Source organism: Phyllobates terribilis, unplaced genomic scaffold (genome assembly GCF_046119375.1).
Source record: "Phyllobates terribilis strain yellow unplaced genomic scaffold, ASM4611937v1 Scaffold_12__6_contigs__length_324123572, whole genome shotgun sequence".
Lineage (NCBI taxonomy): Eukaryota > Metazoa > Chordata > Amphibia > Anura > Dendrobatidae > Phyllobates > Phyllobates terribilis.
This window is the reverse complement of record NW_027362772.1, coordinates 90366189-90387211: the sequence shown is the minus strand read 5'-3', so window position 1 is coordinate 90387211 and position 21023 is coordinate 90366189. Positions and strand designations below refer to the sequence as shown.

The 21023-nt window shown below is 41.3% G+C and overlaps 1 protein-coding gene across 8 annotated transcripts in view; it reads right to left on the bottom strand.

The window, feature by feature from the left end:
* CLCNKA (chloride voltage-gated channel Ka) overlaps positions 1 to 20677 on the bottom strand; it is a 233901-nt gene extending 213224 nt beyond the window's left edge. For 3 of the 8 annotated variants that reach the window (XM_073656121.1, XM_073656127.1, XM_073656123.1), the window contains exon 1: positions 20091 to 20626. The gene's annotated coding sequence lies outside the window, so the exon portion shown is untranslated. Of the gene's footprint in view, positions 1 to 20090 lie in introns of all 8 variants that reach the window. The other 5 variants (XM_073656124.1, XM_073656122.1, XM_073656125.1 and 2 more) reach the window with 5 other exon arrangements.
* Between the last annotated feature and the right edge of the window lie 346 nt (positions 20678 to 21023).

Sequence of the window (21023 nt, the reverse complement as noted above, 5' to 3'; positions counted from 1 at the left end):
GAATAGAGGATGAGAGTAGTAGTGCTGTGCAGTGTATATACAGAACAGAGGATGAGAGTAGTAGTACTGTGCAGTGTATACAGAGGATGAGAGTCGTAGTTCTGCGCTGGGATCAGCTGGGGGCTGGTGAAGGTCACTGTGCAGTGTATATACAGAATAGAGGATGAGAGTAGTAGTACTGTGCAGTGTATATACAGAATAGAGGGTGAGAGTAGTAGTACTGTGCAGTGTATATACAGAATAGAGGATGAGAGTAGTAGTACTGTGCAGTGTATATACAGAATAGAGGATGAGAGTCGTAGTACTGTGCAGTGTATATACAGAATAGAGGATGAGAGTAGTAGTACTGTGCAGTGTATATACAGAATAGAGGATGAGAATAGTAGTACTGTGCAGTGTATATACAGAATAGAGGATGAGAGTAGTAGTACTGTGCAGTGTATATACAGAATAGAGGATGATAGTAGTAGTACTGTGCAGTGTATATACAGAATAGAGGATGAGAGTAGTAGTACTGTGCAGTGTATATACAGAATAGAGGATGAGAGTAGTAGTACTGTGCAGTGTATATACAGAATAGAGGATGAGAGTCGTAGTACTGGGCAGTGTATATACAGAATAGAGGATGAGAGTAGTAGTACTGTGCAGTGTATATACAGAATAGAGGATGAGAGTAGTAGTACTGTGCAGTGTATATATAGAATAGAGGATGAGAGTAGTAGTACTGTGCAGTGTATATACAGAACAGAGGATGAGAGTAGTAGTACTGTGCAATGTATATACAGAATAGAGGATGAGAGTAGTAGTACTATGCAGCGTACATACAGAAGAGAGGATAAGAGTAGTAGTACTGTTCAGTGTATATGGAGGATGAGAGTAGTAGTTCTGCGCTGGGATCAGCTGGGGGCTGGTGAAGGTCACTGTGCAGCGTATATACAGAATAGAGGATGAGAGTAGTAGTACTGTGCAGTGTATATACAGAATAGACGATGAGAGTAGTAGTACTGGGCAGTGTATATACAGAATAGAGGATGAGAGTAGTAGAACTGTGCAGTGTATATACAGAATAGAGGATGAGAGTAGTAGTACTGTGCAGTGTATATACAGAATAGAGGATGAGAGTAGTAGTACTGTGCAGTGTATATACAGAATAGAGGATGAGAGTAGTAGTACTGTGCAGTGTATATATAGAATAGAGGATGAGAGTAGTAGTACTGTGCAGCGTATATACAGAATAGAGGATGAGAGTAGTAGTACTGTGCAGTGTATATACAGAATAGAGGATGATAGTAGTAGTACTGTGCAGTGTATATACAGAATAGAGGATGAGAGTAGTAGTACTGTGCAGTGTATATACAGAATAGAGGATGAGAGTCGTAGTACTGTACAGTGTATATACAGAATAGAGGATGAGAGTAGTAGTACTGTGCAGTGTATATACAGAATAGAGGATGAGAGTAGTAGTACTGTGCAGTGTATATACAGAATAGAGGATGAGAGTAGTAGTACTGTGCAGTGTATATACAGAATAGAGGATGAGAGTAGTAGTATTGTGCAGTGTATATACAGAATAGAGGATGAGAGTAGTAGTACTGGGCAGTGTATATACAGAATAGAGGATGAGTAGTAGTCCTGTGCAGTGTATATACAGAATAGAGGATGAGAGTAGTAGTACTGTGCAGTGTATATACAGAATAGAGGATGAGAGTAGTAGTATTGTGCAGTGTATATACAGAATAGAGGATGAGAGTAGTAGTACTGTGCAGTGTATATACAGAATAGAGGATGAGTAGTAGTCCTGTGCAGTGTATATACAGAATAGAGGATGAGAGTAGTAGTACTGTGCAGTGTATATACAGAATAGAGGATCAGAGTAGTAGTACTGTGCAGTGTATATACAGAACAGAGGATGAGAGTAGTAGTACTGTGCAGCGTATATACAGAATAGAGGATGAGAGTAGTAGTACTGTGCAGTGTACATACAGAATAGAGGATGAGAGTAGTAGTACTGTGCAGTGTATATACAGAATAACAGAGGATGAGAGTAGTAGTACTGTGCAGCGTATATGCAGAATAGAGGATGAGAGTAGTAGTACTGTGCAGCGTATATACAGAATAGAGGATGAGAGTCGTAGTACTGTGCAGCGTATATACAGAATAGAGGATGAGAGTAGTAGTACTGTGCAGCGTATATACAGAATAGAGGATGAGAGTAGTAGTACTGTGCAGTGTATATACAGAATAACAGAGGATGAGAGTAGTAGTACTGTGCAGCGTATATGCAGAATAGAGGATGAGAGTAGTAGTACTGTGCAGCGTATATACAGAATAGAGGATGAGAGTCATAGTACTGTGCAGTGTATATACAGAATAGAGGATGAGAGTAGTAGTACTGTGCAGCGTATATACAGAATAGAGGATGAGAGTCATAGTACTGTGCAGTGTATATACAGAATAGAGGATGAGAGTTGTAGTACTGTGCAGCGTATATACAGAATAGAGGATGAGAGTAGTAGTACTGTGCAGTGTATATACAGAATAGAGGATGAGAGTTGTAGTACTGTGCAGTGTATATACAGAATAGAGGATGAGAGTTGTAGTACTGTGCAGCGTATATACAGAATAGAGGATGAGAGTAGTAGTACTGTGCAGTGTATATACAGAATAGAGGATGAGAGTAGTAGTACTGTGCAGTGTATATACAGAATAGAGGATGAGAGTTGTAGTACTGTGCAGCGTATATACAGAATAGAGGATGAGAGTAGTAGTACTGTGCAGTGTATATACAGAATAGAGGATGAGAGTAGTAGTACTGTGCAGTGTATATACAGAATAGAGGATGAGAGTTGTAGTACTGTGCAGCGTATATACAGAATAGAGGATGAGAGTAGTAGTACTGTGCAGTGTATATACAGAATAACAGAGGATGAGAGTAGTAGTACTGTGCAGCGTATATACAGAATAGAGGATGAGAGTAGTAGTACTGTGCAGTGTATATATAGAATAGAGGATGAGAGTAGTAGTACTGTGCAGTGTATATACAGAATAGAGGATGAGAGTAGTAGTACTGTGCAGCGTATATATAGAATAGAGGATGAGAGTCGTAGTACTGTGCAGTGTATATACAGAATAGAGGATGAGAGTAGTAGTACTGTGCAGTGTATATACAGAACAGAGGATGAGAGTAGTTGTACTGTGCAGTGTATATAGAGGATAAGAGTAGTAGTACTGTGCAGTGTATACAGAGGATGAGAGTCGTAGTTCTGCGCTGGGATCAGCTGGGGGCTGGTGAAGGTCACTGTGCAGCGTATATACAGAATAGAGGATGAGAGTAGTAGTACTGTGCAGTGTATATACAGAATAGAGGATAAGAGTAATAGTACTGTGCAGTGTACATACAGAATAGAGGATGAGAGTAGTAGTACTGTGCAGTGTATATACAGAATAGAGGATGAGAGTAGTAGTACTGTGCAGTGTATATACAGAATAGAGGATGAGAGTAGTAGTACTGTGCAGTGTATATACAGAATAGAGGATGAGAGTAGTAGTACTGTGCAGTGTATATACAGAATAGAGGATAAGAGTAGTAGTACTGTGCAGTGTATATACAGAATAGAGGATGAGAGTAGAAGTACTGTGCAGTGTATATACAGAATAGAGGATGAGAGTAGTAGTACTGTGCAGTGTATATACAGAATAGAGGATGAGAGTCGTAGTACTGTGCAGTGTATATACAGAATAGAGGATGAGAGTAGTAGTACTGTGCAGTGTATATATAGAATAGAGGATGAGAGTAGTAGTACTGTGCAGTGTATATACAGAATAGAGGATGAGAGTAGCAGTACTGTGCAGTGTATATATAGAATAGAGGATGAGAGTAGTAGTACTGTACAGTGTATATACAGAATAGAGGATGAGAGTCGTAGTACTGTGCAGTGTATATACAGAATAGAGGATGAGAGTAGTAGTACTGTGCAGTGTATATACAGAACAGAGGATGAGAGTAGTAGTACTGTGCAGTGTATATACAGAATAGAGGATAAGAGTAGTAGTACTGTGCAGTGTATATACAGAATAGAGGATGAGAGTAGTAGTACTGTGCAGTGTATATACAGAATAGAGGATGAGAGTAGTAGTACTGTGCAGTGTATATACAGAATAGAGGATGAGAGTAGTAGTACTGTGCAGTGTGTATACAGAATAGAGGATGAGAGTAGTAGTACTGTGCAGTGTATATACAGAATAGAGGATGAGAGTAGTAGTCCTGTGCAGTGTATATACAGAATAGAGGATGAGAGTAGTAGTACTATGCAGTGTATATACAGAATAGAGGAAGAGAGTAGTAGTACTGTGCAGTGTATATACAGAATAGAGGAAGAGAGTAGTAGTACTGTGCAGTGTATATACAGAATAGAGGATGAGAGTCGTAGTACTGTGCAGTGTATATACAGAATAGAGGATGAGAGTAGTAGTACTGTGCAGCGTATATACAGAATAGAGGATGAGAGTAGTAGTACTGTGCAGCGTATATACAGAATAGAGGATGAGAGTCGTAGTACTGTGCAGTGTACATACAGAATAGAGGATGAGAGTCGTAGTACTGTGCAGTGTATATACAGAATAGAGGATGAGAGTCGTAGTACTGTGCAGCGTATATACAGAATAGAGGATGAGAGTAGTAGTACTGTGCAGCGTATATACAGAATAGAGGATGAGAGTCGTAGTACTGTGCAGTGTATATACAGAATAGAGGATGAGAGTCGTAGTACTGTGCAGTGTATATACAGAATAGAGGATGAGAGTCGTAGTACTGTGCAGTGTATATACAGAATAGAGGATGAGAGTCGTAGTACTGTGCAGCGTATATACAGAATAGAGGATGAGAGTCGTAGTACTGTGCAGTGTATATACAGAATAGAGGATGAGAGTCGTAGTACTGTGCAGCGTATATACAGAATAGAGGATGAGAGTAGTAGTACTGTGCAGTGTATATACAGAATAACAGAGGATGAGAGTAGTAGTACTGTGCAGCGTATATACAGAATAGAGGATGAGAGTAGTAGTACTGTGCAGCGTATATACAGAATAGAGGATGAGAGTAGCAGTACTGTGCAGTGTATATACAGAATAACAGAGGATGAGAGTAGTAGTACTGTGCAGCGTATATACAGAATAGAGGATGAGAGTAGTAGTACTGTGCAGTGTATATACAGAATAGAGGATGAGAGTAGTAGTACTGTGCAGTGTATATACAGAATAGAGGATGAGAGTCGTAGTACTGTGCAGTGTATATACAGAATAACAGAGGATGAGAGTAGTAGTACTGTGCAGCGTATATACAGAATAGAGGATGAGAGTCGTAGTACTGTGCAGTGTATATACAGAATAGAGGATGAGAGTAGTAGTACTGTGCAGTGTACATACAGAATAGAGGATGAGAGTAGCAGTACTGTGCAGTGTATATACAGAATAACAGAGGATGAGAGTAGTAGTACTGTGCAGCGTATATACAGAATAGAGGATGAGAGTAGTAGTACTGTGCAGCGTATATACAGAATAGAGGATGAGAGTCGTAGTACTGTGCAGTGTATATACAGAATAGAGGATGAGAGTAGTAGTACTGTGCAGTGTATATACAGAATAGAGGATGAGAGTAGTAGTACTGTGCAGTGTATATACAGAATAGAGGATGAGAGTAGTAGTACTGTGCAGTGTACATACAGAATAGAGGATGAGAGTAGCAGTACTGTGCAGTGTATATACAGAATAACAGAGGATGAGAGTAGTAGTACTGTGCAGCGTATATACAGAATAGAGGATGAGAGTCGTAGTACTGTGCAGTGTATATACAGAATAGAGGATGAGAGTAGTAGTACTGTGCAGTGTATATACAGAATAGAGGATGAGAGTAGTAGTACTGTGCAGTGTACATACAGAATAGAGGATGAGAGTAGCAGTACTGTGCAGTGTATATACAGAATAACAGAGGATGAGAGTAGTAGTACTGTGCAGCGTATATACAGAATAGAGGATGAGAGTCGTAGTACTGTGCAGTGTATATACAGAATAGAGGATGAGAGTAGTAGTACTGTGCAGTGTATATACAGAATAGAGGATGAGAGTAGTAGTACTGTGCAGCGTATATACAGAATAGAGGATGAGAGTAGTAGTACTGTGCAGCGTATATACAGAATAGAGGATGAGAGTCGTAGTACTGTGCAGTGTATATACAGAATAGAGGATGAGAGTAGTAGTACTGTGCAGTGTACATACAGAATAGAGGATGAGAGTAGCAGTACTGTGCAGTGTATATACAGAATAACAGAGGATGAGAGTAGTAGTACTGTGCAGCGTATATACAGAATAGAGGATGAGAGTCGTAGTACTGTGCAGTGTATATACAGAATAGAGGATGAGAGTAGTAGTACTGTGCAGTGTATATACAGAATAGAGGATGAGAGTAGTAGTACTGTGCAGCGTATATACAGAATAGAGGATGAGAGTCGTAGTACTGTGCAGTGTATATACAGAATAGAGGATGAGAGTAGTAGTACTGTGCAGTGTATATACAGAATAGAGGATGAGAGTTGTAGTACTGTCCAGCGTATATACAGAATAGAGGATGAGAGTAGTAGTACTGTGCAGTGTATATACAGAATAACAGAGGATGAGAGTAGTAGTACTGTGCAGCGTATATACAGAATAGAGGATGAGAGTAGTAGTACTGTGCAGTGTATATACAGAAGAGAGGATGAGAGTAGTAGTACTGTGCAGTGTATATAGAGAATAGAGGATGAGAGTAGTAGTACTGTGCAGCGTATATACAGAATAGAGGATGAGAGTAGTAGTACTGTGCTGTGTACATACAGAATAGAGGATGAGAGTAGTGGTACTGTGCAGTGTATATAGAGAATAGAGGATGAGAGTAGTAGTACTGTGCAGCGTATATACAGAATAGAGGATGAGAGTCGTAGTACTGTGCAGTGTATATAGAGAATAGAGGATGAGAGTAGTAGTACTGTGCAGTGTATATACAGAAGAGAGGATGAGAGTAGTAGTACTGTGAAGTGTATATAGAGAATAGAGGATGAGAGTAGTAGTACTGTGCAGCGTATATACAGAATAGAGGATGAGAGTCGTAGTACTGTGCTGTGTACATACAGAATAGAGGATGAGAGTAGTGGTACTGTGCAGTGTATATACAGAATAGAGGATGAGAGTAGTAGTACTGCGCAGCGTATATACAGAATAGAGGATGAGAGTAGTAGTACTGTGCAGTGTATATACAGAATAGAGGATGAGAGTCGTAGTACTGTGCAGTGTATATACAGAATAGAGGATGAGAGTAGTAGTACTGCGCAGTGTATATACAGAATAGAGGATGAGAGTAGTAGTACTGTGCAGTGTATATACAGAACAGAGGATGAGAGTAGTAGTACTGTGCAGTGTATATACAGAATAGAGGAAGAGAGTCGTAGTACTGTGCAGTGTATATACAGAATAGAGGATGAGAGTAGTAGTACTGTGCAGCGTATATACAGAATAGAGGATGAGAGTAGTAGTACTGTGCAGCGTATATACAGAATAGAGGATGAGAGTCGTAGTACTGTGCAGTGTATATACAGAATAGAGGATGAGAGTCGTAGTACTGTGCAGTGTATATACAGAATAGAGGATGAGAGTCGTAGTACTGTGCAGCGTATATACAGAATAGAGGATGAGAGTAGTAGTACTGTGCAGCGTATATACAGAATAGAGGATGAGAGTCGTAGTACTGTGCAGTGTATATACAGAATAGAGGATGAGAGTCGTAGTACTGTGCAGTGTATATACAGAATAGAGGATGAGAGTCGTAGTACTGTGCAGTGTATATACAGAATAGAGGATGAGAGTCGTAGTACTGTGCAGCGTATATACAGAATAGAGGATGAGAGTCGTAGTACTGTGCAGTGTATATACAGAATAGAGGATGAGAGTCGTAGTACTGTGCAGCGTATATACAGAATAGAGGATGAGAGTAGTAGTACTGTGCAGTGTATATACAGAATAACAGAGGATGAGAGTAGTAGTACTGTGCAGCGTATATACAGAATAGAGGATGAGAGTAGTAGTACTGTGCAGCGTATATACAGAATAGAGGATGAGAGTAGCAGTACTGTGCAGTGTATATACAGAATAACAGAGGATGAGAGTAGTAGTACTGTGCAGCGTATATACAGAATAGAGGATGAGAGTAGTAGTACTGTGCAGTGTATATACAGAATAACAGAGGATGAGAGTAGTAGTACTGTGCAGCGTATATACAGAATAGAGGATGAGAGTCGTAGTACTGTGCAGTGTATATACAGAATAGAGGATGAGAGTAGTAGTACTGTGCAGTGTACATACAGAATAGAGGATGAGAGTAGCAGTACTGTGCAGTGTATATACAGAATAACAGAGGATGAGAGTAGTAGTACTGTGCAGCGTATATACAGAATAGAGGATGAGAGTAGTAGTACTGTGCAGCGTATATACAGAATAGAGGATGAGAGTCGTAGTACTGTGCAGTGTATATACAGAATAGAGGATGAGAGTAGTAGTACTGTGCAGTGTATATACAGAATAGAGGATGAGAGTAGTAGTACTGTGCAGTGTATATACAGAATAGAGGATGAGAGTAGTAGTACTGTGCAGTGTACATACAGAATAGAGGATGAGAGTAGCAGTACTGTGCAGTGTATATACAGAATAACAGAGGATGAGAGTAGTAGTACTGTGCAGCGTATATACAGAATAGAGGATGAGAGTCGTAGTACTGTGCAGTGTATATACAGAATAGAGGATGAGAGTAGTAGTACTGTGCAGTGTATATACAGAATAGAGGATGAGAGTAGTAGTACTGTGCAGTGTACATACAGAATAGAGGATGAGAGTAGCAGTACTGTGCAGTGTATATACAGAATAACAGAGGATGAGAGTAGTAGTACTGTGCAGCGTATATACAGAATAGAGGATGAGAGTCGTAGTACTGTGCAGTGTATATACAGAATAGAGGATGAGAGTAGTAGTACTGTGCAGTGTATATACAGAATAGAGGATGAGAGTAGTAGTACTGTGCAGCGTATATACAGAATAGAGGATGAGAGTAGTAGTACTGTGCAGCGTATATACAGAATAGAGGATGAGAGTCGTAGTACTGTGCAGTGTATATACAGAATAGAGGATGAGAGTAGTAGTACTGTGCAGTGTACATACAGAATAGAGGATGAGAGTAGCAGTACTGTGCAGTGTATATACAGAATAACAGAGGATGAGAGTAGTAGTACTGTGCAGCGTATATACAGAATAGAGGATGAGAGTCGTAGTACTGTGCAGTGTATATACAGAATAGAGGATGAGAGTAGTAGTACTGTGCAGTGTATATACAGAATAGAGGATGAGAGTAGTAGTACTGTGCAGCGTATATACAGAATAGAGGATGAGATTAGTAGTACTGTGCAGCGTATATACAGAATAGAGGATGAGAGTCGTAGTACTGTGCAGTGTATATACAGAATAGAGGATGAGAGTAGTAGTACTGTGCAGTGTATATACAGAATAGAGGATGAGAGTTGTAGTACTGTCCAGCGTATATACAGAATAGAGGATGAGAGTAGTAGTACTGTGCAGTGTATATACAGAATAACAGAGGATGAGAGTAGTAGTACTGTGCAGCGTATATACAGAATAGAGGATGAGAGTAGTAGTACTGTGCAGTGTATATACAGAAGAGAGGATGAGAGTAGTAGTACTGTGCAGTGTATATAGAGAATAGAGGATGAGAGTAGTAGTACTGTGCAGCGTATATACAGAATAGAGGATGAGAGTAGTAGTACTGTGCTGTGTACATACAGAATAGAGGATGAGAGTAGTGGTACTGTGCAGTGTATATAGAGAATAGAGGATGAGAGTAGTAGTACTGTGCAGCGTATATACAGAATAGAGGATGAGAGTCGTAGTACTGTGCAGTGTATATAGAGAATAGAGGATGAGAGTAGTAGTACTGTGCAGTGTATATACAGAAGAGAGGATGAGAGTAGTAGTACTGTGCAGTGTATATAGAGAATAGAGGATGAGAGTAGTAGTACTGTGCAGCGTATATACAGAATAGAGGATGAGAGTCGTAGTACTGTGCTGTGTACATACAGAATAGAGGATCAGAGTAGTGGTACTGTGCAGTGTATATACAGAATAGAGGATGAGAGTAGTAGTACTGCGCAGCGTATATACAGAATAGAGGATGAGAGTAGTAGTACTGTGCAGTGTATATACAGAATAGAGGATGAGAGTCGTAGTACTGTGCAGTGTATATACAGAATAGAGGATGAGAGTAGTAGTACTGCGCAGTGTATATACAGAATAGAGGATGAGAGTAGTAGTACTGTGCAGTGTATATACAGAACAGAGGATGAGAGTAGTTGTACTGTGCAGTGTATATAGAGGATAAGAGTAGTAGTACTGTGCAGTGTATACAGAGGATGAGAGTCGTAGTTCTGCGCTGGGATCAGCTGGGGGCTGGTGAAGGTCACTGTGCAGTGTATATACAGAATAGAGGATGAGAGTAGTAGTACTGTGCAGCGTATATACAGAATAGAGGATGAGAGTCGTAGTACTGTGCTGTGTACATACAGAATAGAGGATGAGAGTAGTGGTACTGTGCAGTGTATATACAGAATAGAGGATGAGAGTAGTAGTACTGCGCAGCGTATATACAGAATAGAGGATGAGAGTAGTAGTACTGTGCAGTGTATATACAGAATAGAGGATGAGAGTCGTAGTACTGTGCAGTGTATATACAGAATAGAGGATGAGAGTAGTAGTACTGCGCAGTGTATATACAGAATAGAGGATGAGAGTAGTAGTACTGTGCAGTGTATATACAGAACAGAGGATGAGAGTAGTTGTACTGTGCAGTGTATATAGAGGATAAGAGTAGTAGTACTGTGCAGTGTATACAGAGGATGAGAGTCGTAGTTCTGCGCTGGGATCAGCTGGGGGCTGGTGAAGGTCACTGCGCAGTGTATATACAGAATAGAGGATGAGAGTAGTAGTACTGTGCAGTGTATATACAGAATAGAGGATGAGAGTAGTAGTACTGTGCAGTGTATATACAGAATAGAGGATGAGAGTAGTAGTACTGTGCAGTGTATATACAGAATAGAGGATGAGAGTCGTAGTACTGTGCAGTGTATATACAGAATAGAGGATGAGAGTAGTAGTACTGTGCAGTGTATATACAGAATAGAGGATGATAGTAGTAGTACTGTGCAGTGTATATACAGAATAGAGGATGAGAGTAGTAGTACTGTGCAGTGTATATACAGAATAGAGGATGAGAGTAGTAGTACTGTGCAGTGTATATACAGAATAGAGGATGAGAGTAGTAGTACTGTGCAGTGTATATACAGAATAGAGGATGAGAGTAGTAGTACTGTGCAGTGTATATACAGAATAGAGGATGAGAGTAGTAGTACTGTGCAGTGTATATATAGAATAGAGGATGAGAGTAGTAGTACTGTGCAGTGTATATACAGAACAGAGGATGAGAGTAGTAGTACTGTGCAATGTATATACAGAATAGAGGATGAGAGTAGTAGTACTGTGCAGTGTATATACAGAATAGAGGATGAGAGTAGTAGTACTGTGCAGTGTATATACAGAATAGAGGATGAGAGTAGTAGTACTGTGCAGTGTATATACAGAATAGAGGATGAGAGTAGTAGTACTATGCAGCGTACATACAGAAGAGAGGATGAGAGTAGTAGTACTGTGCAGTGTATATAGTGGATAAGAGTAGTAGTACTGTGCAGTGTATATGGAGGATGAGAGTCGTAGTTCTGCGCTGGGATCAGCTGGGGGCTGGTGAAGGTCACTGTGCAGCGTATATACAGAATAGAGGATGAGAGTAGTAGTACTGTGCAGTGTATATACAGAATAGAGGATGAGAGTAGTAGTACTGGGCAGTGTATATACAGAATAGAGGATGAGAGTAGTAGAACTGTGCAGTGTATATACAGAATAGAGGATGAGAGTAGTAGTACTGTGCAGTGTATATACAGAATAGAGGATGAGAGTAGTAGTACTGTGCAGTGTATATACAGAATAGAGGATGAGAGTAGTAGTACTGTGCAGTGTATATATAGAATAGAGGATGAGAGTAGTAGTACTGTGCAGTGTATATACAGAATAGAGGATGATAGTAGTAGTACTGTGCAGCGTATATACAGAATAGAGGATGAGAGTAGTAGTACTGTGCAGTGTATATACAGAATAGAGGATGATAGTAGTAGTACTGTGCAGTGTATATACAGAATAGAGGATGAGAGTAGTAGTACTGTGCAGCGTATATACAGAATAGAGGATGAGAGTAGTAGTACTGTGCAGCGTATATACAGAATAGAGGATGAGAGTCGTAGTACTGTGCAGCGTATATACAGAATAGAGGATGAGAGTCGTAGTACTGTGCAGTGTATATACAGAATAGAGGATGAGAGTCGTAGTACTGTGCAGTGTATATACAGAATAGAGGATGAGAGTTGTAGTACTGTGCAGCGTATATACAGAATAGAGGATGAGAGTAGTAGTACTGTGCAGTGTATATACAGAATAGAGGATGAGAGTAGTAGTACTGTGCAGTGTATATACAGAATAGAGGATGAGAGTCGTAGTACTGTACTGTGTACATACAGAATAGAGGATGAGAGTAGTGGTACTGTGCAGTGTATATACAGAATAGAGGATGAGAGTAGTAGTACTGTGCAGTGTATATACAGAATAGAGGATGAGAGTAGTAGTACTGTGCAGCGTATATACAGAATAGAGGATGAGAGTAGTAGTACTGTGCAGCGTATATACAGAATAGAGGATGAGAGTAGTAGTACTGTGCAGTGTATATACAGAATAGAGGATGAGAGTAGTAGTACTGTGCAGTGTATATACAGAATAGAGGATGAGAGTAGTAGTACTGTGCAGTGTATATACAGAATAGAGGATGAGAGTTGTAGTACTGTGCAGCGTATATACAGAATAGAGGATGAGAGTAGTAGTACTGTGCAGTGTATATACAGAATAACAGAGGATGAGAGTAGTAGTACTGTGCAGCGTATATACAGAATAGAGGATGAGAGTAGTAGTACTGTGCAGTGTATATACAGAAGAGAGGATGAGAGTAGTAGTACTGTGCAGTGTATATAGAGAATAGAGGATGAGAGTAGTAGTACTGTGCAGTGTATATACAGAATAGAGGATGAGAGTCGTAGTACTGTGCTGTGTACATACAGAATAGAGGATGAGAGTAGTGGTACTGTGCAGTGTATATACAGAATAGAGGATGAGAGTAGTAGTACTGCGCAGCGTATATACAGAATAGAGGATGAGAGTAGTAGTACTGTGCAGTGTATATACAGAATAGAGGATGAGAGTAGTAGTACTGCGCAGTGTATATACAGAATAGAGGATGAGAGTAGTAGTACTGGGCAGTGTATATACAGTATAGAGGATGAGAGTAGTAGTACTGCGCAGTGTATATACAGAATAGAGGATGAGAGTAGTAGTACTGCGCAGTGTATATACAGAATAGAGGATGAGAGTAGTAGTACTGTGCAGTGTATATACAGAACAGAGGATGAGAGTAGTAGTACTGTGCAGTGTATACAGAGGATGAGAGTCGTAGTTCTGCGCTGGGATCAGCTGGGGGCTGGTGAAGGTCACTGTGCAGTGTATATACAGAATAGAGGATGAGAGTAGTAGTACTGTGCAGTGTATATACAGAATAGAGGGTGAGAGTAGTAGTACTGTGCAGTGTATATACAGAATAGAGGATGAGAGTAGTAGTACTGTGCAGTGTATATACAGAATAGAGGATGAGAGTCGTAGTACTGTGCAGTGTATATACAGAATAGAGGATGAGAGTAGTAGTACTGTGCAGTGTATATACAGAATAGAGGATGAGAATAGTAGTACTGTGCAGTGTATATACAGAATAGAGGATGAGAGTAGTAGTACTGTGCAGTGTATATACAGAATTGAGGATGATAGTAGTAGTACTGTGCAGTGTATATACAGAATAGAGGATGAGAGTAGTAGTACTGTGCAGTGTATATACAGAATAGAGGATGAGAGTAGTAGTACTGTGCAGTGTATATACAGAATAGAGGATGAGAGTCGTAGTACTGGGCAGTGTATATACAGAATAGAGGATGAGAGTAGTAGTACTGTGCAGTGTATATACAGAATAGAGGATGAGAGTAGTAGTACTGTGCAGTGTATATATAGAATAGAGGATGAGAGTAGTAGTACTGTGCAGTGTATATACAGAACAGAGGATGAGAGTAGTAGTACTGTGCAATGTATATACAGAATAGAGGATGAGAGTAGTAGTACTATGCAGCGTACATACAGAAGAGAGGATAAGAGTAGTAGTACTGTTCAGTGTATATGGAGGATGAGAGTCGTAGTTCTGCGCTGGGATCAGCTGGGGGCTGGTGAAGGTCACTGTGCAGCGTATATACAGAATAGAGGATGAGAGTAGTAGTACTGTGCAGTGTATATACAGAATAGACGATGAGAGTAGTAGTACTGGGCAGTGTATATACAGAATAGAGGATGAGAGTAGTAGAACTGTGCAGTGTATATACAGAATAGAGGATGAGAGTAGTAGTACTGTGCAGTGTATATACAGAATAGAGGATGAGAGTAGTAGTACTGTGCAGTGTATATATAGAATAGAGGATGAGAGTAGTAGTACTGTGCAGTGTATATACAGAATAGAGGATGAGAGTAGTAGTACTGTGCAGTGTATATATAGAATAGAGGATGAGAGTAGTAGTACTGTGCAGTGTATATAGAGGATGAGAGTCGTAGTTCTGCGCTGGGATCAGCTGGGGGCTGGTGAAGGTCACTGTGCAGCGTATATACAGAATAGAGGATGAGAGTAGTAGTACTGTGCAGTGTATATACAGAATAGACGATGAGAGTAGTAGTACTGGGCAGTGTATATACAGAATAGAGGATGAGAGTAGTAGTACTGTGCAGTGTATATACAGAATAGAGGATGAGAGTAGTAGTACTGTGCAGTGTATATACAGAATAGAGGATGAGAGTAGTAGTACTGTGCAGTGTATATATAGAATAGAGGATGAGAGTAGTAGTACTGTGCAGTGTATATACAGAATAGAGGATGAGAGTAGTAGTACTGTGCAGTGTATATATAGAATAGAGGATGAGAGTAGTAGTACTGTGCAGCGTATATACAGAATAGAGGATGAGAGTAGTAGTACTGTGCAGTGTATATACAGAATAGAGGATGATAGTAGTAGTACTGTGCAGTGTATATACAGAATAGAGGATGAGAGTAGTAGTACTGTGCAGTGTATATACAGAATAGAGGATGAGAGTCGTAATACTGTACAGTGTATATACAGAATAGAGGATGAGAGTAGTAGTACTGTGCAGTGTATATACAGAATAGAGGATGAGAGTAGTAGTACTGTGCAGTGTATATACAGAATAGAGGATGAGAGTAGTAGTACTGTGCAGTGTATATACAGAATAGAGGATGAGAGTAGTAGTATTGTGCAGTGTATATACAGAATAGAGGATGAGAGTAGTAGTACTGGGCAGTGTATATACAGAATAGAGGGTGAGAGTAGTAGTACTGTGCAGTGTATATACAGAATAGAGGATGAGAGTAGTAGTACTGTGCAGTGTATATATAGAATAGAGGATGAGAGTAGTAGTACTGTGCAGTGTATATACAGAATAGAGGATGAGAGTAGTAGTACTGTGCAGCGTATATACAGAATAGAGGATGAGAGTAGTAGTACTGTGCAGTGTATATATAGAATAGAGGATGAGAGTAGTAGTACTGTGCAGTGTATATACAGAATAGAGGATGAGAGTAGTAGTACTGTGCAGTGTATATATAGAATAGAGGATGAGAGTAGTAGTACTGTGCAGTGTATATACAGAACAGAGGATGAGAGTAGTAGTACTGTGCAGTGTATATACAGAATAGAGGATGAGAGTAGTAGTACTGTGCAATGTATATACAGAATAGAGGATGAGAGTAGTAGTACTGTGCAATGTATATACAGAATAGAGGATGAGAGTAGTAGTACTGTGCAGCGTATATACAGAATAGAGGATGAGAGTAGTAGTACTGTGCAGTGTATATATAGAATAGAGGATGAGAGTAGTAGTACTGTGCAGTGTATATACAGAATAGAGGATGAGAGTAGTAGTACTGTGCAGTGTATATATAGAATAGAGGATGAGAGTAGTAGTACTGTGCAGTGTATATATAGAATAGAGGATGAGAGTAGTAGTACTGTGCAGTGTATATACAGAACAGAGGATGAGAGTAGTAGTACTGTGCAATGTATATACAGAATAGAGGATGAGAGTAGTAGTACTGTGCAGTGTATATACAGAATAGAGGATGAGAGTAGTAGTACTATGCAGCGTACATACAGAAGAGAGGATGAGAGTCGTAGTACTGTGCAGTGTATATGGAGGATGAGAGTCGTAGTTCTGTGCTGGGATCAGCTGGGGGCTGGTGAAGGTCACTGTGCAGCGTATATACAGAATAGAGGATGAGAGTAGTAGTACTGTGCAGTGTATATACAGAATAGAATATGAGAGTAGTAGTACTGTGCAGTGTATATATAGAATAGAGGATGAGAGTAGTAGTACTGTGCTGTGTATATAGAGGATGAGAGTAGTAGCACTGTGCAGTGTATATAGAGGATGATAGTCGTAGTACTGTGCAGTGTATACAGAGGATGAGAGTAGTAGTTCTGCGCTGGGATCAGCTGGGGGCTGGTGAAGGTCACTGTGCAGCGTATATACAGAATAGAGGATGAGAGTAGTAGTACTGTGCAGTGTATATACAGAATAGAGGATGAGAGTAGTAGAACTGTGCAGTGTATATACAGAATAGAGGATGAGAGTAGTAGTACTGTGCAGTGTATATACAGAATAGAGGATGAGAGTAGTAGTACTGTGCAGTGTATATACAGAATAGAGGATGAGAGTAGTAGTACTGTGCAGTGTATATATAGAATAGAGGATGAGAGTAGTAGTACTGTGCAGTGTATATACAGAATAGAGGATGATAGTAGTAGTACTGTGCAGTGTATATATAGAATAGAGGATGAGAGTAGTAGTACTGTGCAGTGTATATACAGAATAGAGGATGAGAGTAGTAGTACTGTGCAGTGTATATACAGAATAGAGGATGAGAGTAGTAGTACTGTGCAGTGTATATATAGAATAGAGGATGAGAGTAGTAGTACTGTGCATTGTATATACAGAATAGAGGATGAGAGTAGTAGTACTGTGCAATGTATATACAGAATAGAGGATGAGAGTAGTAGTACTGTGCAATGTATATACAGAATAGAGGATGAGAGTAGTAGTACTGTGCAGTGTATATACAGAATAGAGGATGAGAGTAGTAGTACTATGCAGCGTACATACAGAATAGAGGATGAGAGTAGTAGTACTGTGCAGTGTATATACAGAACAGAGGATGAGAGTAGTAGTACTGTGCATTGTATATACAGAATAGAGGATGAGAGTAGTAGTACTGTGCAATGTATATACAGAATAGAGGATGAGAGTAGTAGTACTGTGCAATGTATATACAGAATAGAGGATGAGAGTAGTAGTACTGTGCAGTGTATATACAGAATAGAGGATGAGAGTAGTAGTACTATGCAGCGTACATACAGAATAGAGGATGAGAGTAGTAGTACTGTGCAGTGTATATAGTGGATAAGAGTAGTAGTACTGTGCAGTGTATATGGAGGATGAGAGTCGTAGTACTGTGCAGTGTATACAGAGGATGAGAGTGGTAGTTCTGCGCTGGGATCAGCTGGGGGCTGGTGAAGGTCACTGTGCTGTGTATATAGAGGATGAGAGTAGTAGCACTGTGCAGTGTATATAGAGGATGATAGTCGTAGTACTGTGCAGTGTATACAGAGGATGAGAGTCGTAGTACTGTGCAGTGTATACAGAGGATGAGAGTGGTAGTTCTGCGCTGGGATCAGCTGGGGGCTGGTGAAGGTCACTGTGCAGTGTATATACAGAATAGAGGATGAGAGTAGTAGTACTGTGCAGCGTATATACAGAATAGAGGATGAGAGTAGTAGTACTGTGCAGTGTATATACAGAATAGAGGATGAGAGTAGTAGTACTGTGCAGTGTATATACAGAATAGAGGATGAGAGTAGTAGTACTGTGCAGTGTATATATAGAATAGAGGATGAGAGTAGTAGTACTGTGCAGTGTATATACAGAATAGAGGATGATAGTCGTAGTACTGTGCAGTGTATATAGAGGATGAGAGTGGTAGTTCTGCGCTGGGATCAGCTGGGGGCTGGTGAAGGTCACTGTGCAGTGTATATACAGAATAGAGGATGAGAGTAGTAGTACTGTGCAGTGTATACAGAGGATGAGAGTGGTAGTTCTGCGCTGGGATCAGCTGGGGGCTGGTGAAGGTCACTGCGCAGCGTATATACAGAATAGAGGATGAGAGTAGTAGTACTGTGCAGTGTATACAGAGGATGAGAGTGGTAGTTCTGCGCTGGGGGCTGGTGAAGGTCACCGTGCAGTGTATATAGAGGATGAGAGTCGTAGTACTGTGAAGTGTATACAGAGGATGAGAGTGGTAGTTCTGCGCTGGGATCAGCTGGGGGCTGGTGAAGGTCACTGCGCAGTGTATATACAGAATAGAGGATGAGAGTAGTAGTACTGTGCAGTGTATACAGAGGATGAGAGTGGTAGTTCTGCGCTGGGGGCTGGTGAAGGTCACCGTGCAGTGTATATAGAGGATGAGAGTCGTAGTACTGTGCAGTGTATACAGAGGATGAGAGTGGTAGTTCTGCGCTGGGATCAGCTGGGGGCTGGTGAAGGTCACTGTGCAGCGTATATACAGAATAGAGGATGAGAGTCGTAGTACTGTGCAGTGTATACAGAGGATGAGAGTGGTAGTTCTGCGCTGGGGGCTGGTGAAGGTCACCGTGCAGTGTATATAGAGGATGAGAGTCGTAGTACTGTGCAGTGTATATACAGAATAGAGGATGAGAGTAGTAGTACTGTGCAGTGTATATACAGAATAGAGGATGAGAGTAGTAGTACTGTGCAGTGTATATACAGAATAGAGGATGAGAGTAGTAGTACTGTGCAGTGTATATACAGAATAGAGGATGAGAGTAGTAGCACTGTGCAGTGTATATAGAGGATGATAGTCGTAGTACTGTGCAGTGTATACAGAGGATGAGAGTGGTAGTTCTGCGCTGGGATCAGCTGGGGGCTGGTGAAGGTCACCGTGCAGTGTATATAGAGGATGAGAGTCGTAGTACTGTGCAGTGTATACAGAGGATGAGAGTGGTAGTTCTGCGCTGGGGGCTGGTGAAGGTCACCGTGCAGTGTATATAGAGGATGAGAGTCGTAGTACTGTGCAGTGTATACAGAGGATGAGAGTGGTAGTTCTGCGCTGGGGGCTGGTGAAGGTCACCGTGCAGTGTATATAGAGGATGAGAGTCGTAGTACTGTGCAGTGTATACAGAGGATGAGAGTGGTAGTTCTGCGCTGGGATCAGCTGGGGGCTGGTGAAGGTCACTGTGCAGTGTATATAGAGGATGAGAGTCGTAGTACTGTGCAGTGTATACAGAGGATGAGAGTGGTAGTTCTGCGCTGGGGGCTGGTGAAGGTCACCGTGCAGTGTATATAGAGGATGAGAGTCGTAGTACTGTGTAGTGTATATAGAGGATGAGAGTGGTAGTTCTGCGCTGGGATCAGCTGGGGGCTGGTGAAGGTCACTGTGCAGCGTATATACAGAATAGAGGATGAGAGTCGTAGTACTGTGCAGTGTATATACAGAACAGAGGATGAGAGTCGTAGTACTGTGCAGTGTATACAGAGGATGAGAGTAGTAGTACTGTGCAGTGTATATACAGAATAGAGGATGAGAGTCGTAGTACTGTGCAGTGTATACAGAGGATGAGAGTGGTAGTTCTGCGCTGGCATCAGCTGGGGGCTGGTGAAGGTCACCGTGCTCGGCTCACACTTGTGTCGCTGTCTTTGGAGCTGATCCGCCTTCCGTCATCGCCCGCTTTATCCTCGTTCTTCCATTAATCTGACACATTCTTCGCTTCGTTCTATTAATAATCGCTGGAATCTGATAACACAACAAGCTGCAGAGACAGTGACACTCTACAAGCTCCAGACATGAACACAAATATCTCCCCCCAGGGACGGGGGATTCCTGGCGCCCCCTGTGGACGTCTTATTTCTTTGCTACTGATCCTGAATCGCAATCTCATACACCAGTCACATCCAGAGCAGCAATCATAGTTCAGCTGCATCAGTGCATCTCACTTTCAGCCGGCTGTTTATGAAGGAACACCCCAATGATGGAGCGATGATGGATGCTGTGAGCCCTCACCGCCCCCCAACTTTCCCAGACTTCTGAATGGCAGATCTGTCCTCCCACCCCTGGTAGCTGAGCGGGGACCGTCCCTGGTTCAGGACTCACCGGTGCAGGTTGTGTCCAGGTGATGAGTGGTGCTGCCCTCTGAGGACTGCAGGATCCTGCACAGGTGCCTCCTCCTCCTCCTCCTCCTCCTCCTCCTCGCACCCCCCAAGACTCCCAGCTTTATTCACAATATTACCACGTCCTTGAGAATTCAGGTGGAACCGCCCGAGGAGAATTCCAGCTCAGTCACCTTCATCCCAGGAGCAAGAGGGGCACAAGCCTCGCCCAGATAACTATTGGGGGCATCAGGGGCCTAACAGCCTTGGGATTGGGGGCACTAACCCTCTGTTATTCTAGAAGTAGATTGGGGGCACTGACCCTCTGTTATTTAGGGTGTAGATTAGGGGCACTGACCCTCTGTTATTCGGGGTGTAGATTGGGGGCACTGACCCTCTGTTATTCTGGGTGTAGATTGGGGGCACTGACCCTCTGTTATTCTGGGTGTAGATTGGGGGCACTGACC